The sequence below is a fragment of the Vicugna pacos genome, chromosome 4 (genome assembly GCF_048564905.1).
Source record: "Vicugna pacos chromosome 4, VicPac4, whole genome shotgun sequence".
NCBI lineage: Eukaryota > Metazoa > Chordata > Mammalia > Artiodactyla > Camelidae > Vicugna > Vicugna pacos.
Genome location: NC_132990.1, coordinates 11,074,843 through 11,081,105, shown reverse-complemented (window position 1 = coordinate 11,081,105; position 6,263 = coordinate 11,074,843).

The following is a 6,263-nucleotide window of genomic DNA, read 5'->3' as shown; positions in this document are numbered from 1 at the left end:
AGACTCAGTAATAAAAGTTTCCTTAATTTTCCTAGGATGGCCTACATTTTTGTTGTTTATGTTTTTACTTCATTTGAATTATCTGTATTCAGGAGAACATGCACACTAATTGCCACAAAATAAAAATCTCTACATGGGTGACTGAAAACAAGAATTAACTCCAAATGTTCTCAGATTGCACTGTGAGTCCACAGGGACTCTCCTCTCTCCAGTCTCTCAGGATGCAGGCTCCTTGCGTCTTTTCATGTCATCATCTGAGCTTGAGGATTCCTCATTTACTGCAGCAAGAGAAGAGAATGGAGGAGGATGCTTAACTGTTTTTAAGCATCTCAAACCAGAAGAGATGCTTATGATTTCTGCCTTCCATCTATGGACAAAACTAGTCACATGGTCTCACTTTAAAAGGGAGGGGGGCTGGGGCATATCACAGAGAAGATGGGATATCTACTGAGCCTAAGTGGCTGCCACATCACTCTGCAGACTAGATCCGGCCCTTCTGGATCTCCATTTCCCATCAAGCAATCCTTTTATCTGACAGTGTTTTCTTAACAGGCACAAGATTCTCAACCAGACTTAATTCATCTTCTTTTTGAAATCCTACTAGCAGAGGCGTACACTAAAAAGATTCTCCAACAACTGTTGTCTCAACAGCAATTTACCATAATTTCATCATTTATTCATCTCAGGTTTTATTTATGCATGTGCTGTGTCATTATCTCAGTCCATTATAACATTAGCTTTCAAATTTAATAGACCATCGAATAAATGACAAAGGTACTAATTATAGAGGCTTATTGCAGCCACATTGTTCACCTTGAGAATATTATTTGGATGCTTTTATCTTTTGAAATGAGCTTGCTATAAAATAATAAAGCAAATGTGTCAAGAAAATCATAAAATTGCTTTTAATGTTTAAAAATAACTTCCCTGTGTGATGCTTATAATAGATGATTAGAAATATTGGGGATATATTTTTAATCTAATTTGGGTGGGTGGGTACTCTTTTGTCATAGTGTGTGAGATTTGAAAATTTATGAAGAATAAATATAACCATGTTGGTCAAAGTGATGCTTCATACCGATAATACAGATCTCAAAAAAGTTTTACTAGTTAACAAAGTACCAAGTCCAATTTAGAAATCTGCTGATGTTAATAGAAAATTAATTAAGATTTATGAGATTCAGAAAACAAGCATCAGCTGTTTTATGACTTTTGCTAAATTTATACACTCTTAGAGTGAAAAATGTGACCATTCAGTCTTCATTATTTTTGGAAATTTTACCACAAACCATGACTAGTTAATTAAAGTACATTACAAATGCCTTTTCAACCTTAACTACAAGCGGACAGTGACAGAGCCATCACTGTGTACTTGTGTCACATCCTTCTACAGATGGTAAATTAATAGGTTTGGGAAGGCTTTTAAAAAAATTTCAACCATGGGAAGGGGAAGATATTTATAAAATGGGATTTGTCAGAAAAGTATTTTGTTCTTTCTTCATTCAAAATATAAGCATGGATACCAAATGAGGCAAAGACACTACTAAAAAAGAGAACTATAGACCAGGATCACTGATGAACATAGATGCAAAAATCTTCACCAAAATATTAGCAAATAGAACCCAATAGCACATAAAAAAGATTATACATACATCATGATCAAGTTGGGTTCATCCCAGGGACACAAGGGTGGTTCAACATATGCAAATCAACCAATGTAATACATCACATCAACAAGAGAAAGGACAAAAACCACATGATCATCTCAATAGATGCAGAAAAAGCATTTGATAAAATTCAACACCCATTTATGATAAAAACTCACCAAATTGGGTATAGAGGGAACATACCTCAACATAATAAAAGCTATATATGACAAACCTACAGCCAGCATAGTACTCAACGGTGAAAAACTCAAAAACTTCCCACTAAAATCTGGGACAAGACAAGGATGCCCACTATCACCACTCCTATTCAACATAGTCCTGGAAGTCCTAGCCACAGCAGTCAGGCAAGAGAAAGAAATAAAAGGGATCCAAATTGGAAAAGAAGAGGTAAAAGTGTCATTATATGCTGATGACATGTTACTATATATAGAAAAACCTAAAAGGTCCACACAAAAGCTACTAGAGCTGATTGAAGAATTCAGCAAGGTAGCAGGTTACAAAATTAACGTACAAAAATCAGTTGCATTACTTTACACTAATGATGAGTCAACAGGAAAGGAAAGTAAAGAAACAATCCCTTTTAAAACAGCACCCAAAGTAAAAAAATATCTAGGAATAAATCTAACCAAGGAGGTGAAAGACTGATACATGGAAAACTATAAAACACTGATGAAGGAAATTAAAGAAGACCTAAAAAAAATTGAAAGATATCCCATGCTCTTGGATTGGAAGAATCAATATTGTCAAAATGGTCACACTGCCCAAGGCAATCTACAGATTTAATGCAATCCCTATCAAATTACCCAGGACATATTTCACAGAACTAAAACAAATTATAATAAAACTTATATGGAACCACAAAAGACCTAGAATTGCCAAAGCATTACTGAAGAGAAAGAAAGAGGCTGGAGGAATAACTCTCCCAGACTTCAGACAATACTATAGAGCTACAGTCATCAAAACAGCATGGTATTGGTACAAAAACAGACATATGGAACAATGGAACAGAATAGGGAGCCCAGAAATGAACCCACAAACTTTTGGTCAACTAAACTTTGACAAAAGACGCAAGAATATACAATGAAATAAAGACAGTCTCTTCAGCAAATGGTGCTGGCAAAATTGGACAGCAGTATATAAATCCATGAAGCTAGAACACTCCCTTACACCATACACAAAAATAAACTCAAAATGAATCAAAGACTTAAACATAAGACAAGATACAATAAACCTCCTAGAAGAAAATATAGGCAAAACATTATCTTACATCTCAAAAGTGTTCTCCTAGAACAGTCTACTCCAGCAACAGAAACAAAAGCAAGAATAAACAAATGGGACCTAATGAAACTTACAAGCTTCTGCACAGCAATGGAAACCATAAGGAAAACAAAACAACAACCTAGGAAATGGGAAAAATTTTTGCAAAAGATGAAAGTGACAAAGGCTTGATCTCCAGAATACGTAAGCAGCTCATATGACTTATAAGAAAAAAAAACAACCCCATCCAAAAATGGGCAGAAGACCTAAACAAGCAGTTCTCCATGAAGACATACAAATGACCAATAGGCACATGAAAAAATGCTCAATATTACTAATTATCAGAGAAATGCAAATCAAAATACAATGAGGTATCACTTCACACCAGTCAGAATGGTCATCATTCAAAATCCACACATGACAAATGCTGGAGAGGCTGTGGAAAAAACGGAACGCTCCTTCACTGCTGGTGGGAATGCAGTTTGGTGCAGCCACTGTGGAAAACAATATGGAGATTCTTCAAAAGACTAGGAATAGACTTATCATATGAACCAGGATTCCTGCTCCTGGGCATATATCCAGAAGGATCCCTACTTCAGGATTGACCCATGCACCCCAATGTTCATAGCAGCACCATTTACAATAGCCAAGACATGGAAACAGCCTAAATGCTCATCAGCAGATGACTGGATGAAGAAGAAGTGGTATATTTACACAATGGAATATTATTCAGCCATAGAAACTGAAAACATATTGCTATTTGCAGCAACATGGATGTTCCTGGAGAATGTCATTCTAAGTGAAGTAAGCCAGAAAGAGAAAGAAAAATACCATATGAGATCGCTTATATGTGGAATCTTAAAAAAAAAAAAAAAAGAACATAAATACAAAACAGAAACAGACTCATAGACATAGAATACAAACTTGCGGTTGCCAAGGGGGAAGAGGGTGGAAAGCGACAGCCTGGGAATTCAAAATTTATAGATACTGACAGGCACATACAGAATAGATAAACAAGATTATACTGTATAGCACAGGGAAATACATACAAGATCTTGTGGTAGCTCACAGTGGAAAAAAAATGTGGCAATGAATATATGTATGTTCATGTGTAACTGAAAAACTGTACTCTATACTGGAATTTGACACAACATTGTAAAACAACTATAACTCATTGAAAAAAATGTAAAAACAGAAACAAAAAACAAGTCAGTGGTTGAGCATTAAAACAGGAGTCAGACTATGACAACATCACAAATCTAAGAAAGCACAACTATGAGTATGTTATTACCACTCCCTACAGTCATCATTATTATTCTATTAGCATCGCAGTGATATTTACTGTGTCATATCTAGTGTCTCCTATTTGCCAGACATATTCGAAACACTTAAACACAAGTTATCTTTTAAATGTCATAATCCTAACAGAAGGCTAATACTATCATTCCTATAATGTGAGGGAGACGATGATAAGAAAGGTTATGTGGGGACCAAAATTTTTACTCAAGAGTCTTAAGGCCAAACAATTACTAATAATCATACATTTTACTTCGTAAAATTCCCCTCTTTCTCAACTGAGATACATAGTGATTTTAGAACACTGTTTCTTCAAGCACTGAATATCTTTCTACTTTGATATTTTATAGGGGGGAAATCTCATGAATTCTTATTCATTAAAAATTTCTCATAATTTACAACTGTGTTCATGTAGGAATTTTTAGCACACATGTAGGAAAATTTGCTGAGAAAATGTATATGCCCCCTCTATAAAACATACACATATATATACATATATACAGCATTTAATATGTTAATTAAATTTATCTTATTTATTCATATATCCCAAATAAAAGATGAGTATCTGGGTCTCACTAATGCATTTACCATCCTTATCATAATTTTTGTCTTCACCGCTATTGACTAGGAGTTCCCTCAGGAGGCATGGGTCAAAGAGGTTTTGCTGGACTAAATAAGAATGATTCCACATTCACATTTTCTTTTTAAGTACATTTTATTCCCTATTTATGGTTAGAAACTATACCTTATTTGTACAAACAAACTAAGTTATTTCTCAGGATAAAATCCAGGCTGTTTATCTGCATAATATCCAACTGAGAATGGTTAGAACCTGGGATATTTCTCATCATATTTTTTTTTTTTGCATTAGTGAATGTGAATATGCTAATGAAGACATAACAGCATTTATTTGCAACTGAGTTTTGCACTCGCTTTTTCTGGGGGCTCAGGATTCAGAAGCTAATGAATATTAATTGAAAATAAATATGCTGTAAGAAAGCTATGAACTGCTTTTTATTATGTAATGTGCTGAGGTCTTTGCCGTGGATCAGAGAGGCCTGGTCCATTATTCTGTCTATACATAGATCACGGTAATGGCCCAGGAAGTCATAGAAAAAGAAAAATTTGCAGAGCTTGCTTTATATTAGTCTTATCTCTATTGCAGAAAAACAGTAAACTAGAGGTGTAGTGATTTTAAGTGAAAAGAATGAATTCAGGCCCTTGAATTGGCTTTATAGAGTGTTACCCATGGAGAGTGAGTTTCTTAAGTATTAAAAACTATAAATGGGCCAAGCTGGAAACAGTGACATGATAATGCTTTTAAAACTGATAAGAATTGGTCTTATCTCTCCAGCATTTCAAATTGCAAGGCAGAGTTTAAGCCAGCAAGCTGCACAGGCTCTTGGCATTAAGACAGGTTTCAGATGGTTTATGTAGCTTAATACTTGATTTAACGATAAACTAGTTTTTATTAAAACTACATCTTGCTAAGTATATATTAAATATTACACTGAGTTCCAACATACAATGAAAAACTAACTCATAATAACTGACTTTACAGACAAGCAATGTAAGATTATCAGAAACCTGCAGGTGTAAAGAAAAGGAGATAAAAATTATTCTGTGGATTAATCGTAAACTCAAGAATGAAATCCATAATCACTAATATACAGAGGCAAAATTTTTTCTCCTTTCCACTTCATTTTATACAGTTAATCGTGCACATTGTTAGTAGATAATTGCATGGATTAAAAAAATTCAGATTATCTTTATTGAAACTATTAACCCTAACTCAGATTCACCATTATTTGGAATTAATATCATCTCTGATATATTATTTTTGCTGCTAAGTACTTTCGCTTATTTATCAGTAAGAAATCTATTATTTAGAACACATGATTTATCTTACTTGTGCATAATATTCATGTTACATTCCTAAGTATTATTGATGTTACATAATTTGTCACTAAGATACAGTTTGGGTTAAGCAAAAATTTTAGTTTGCTATATATCATAAAATCATGGAGAAAATGTGTTACATTC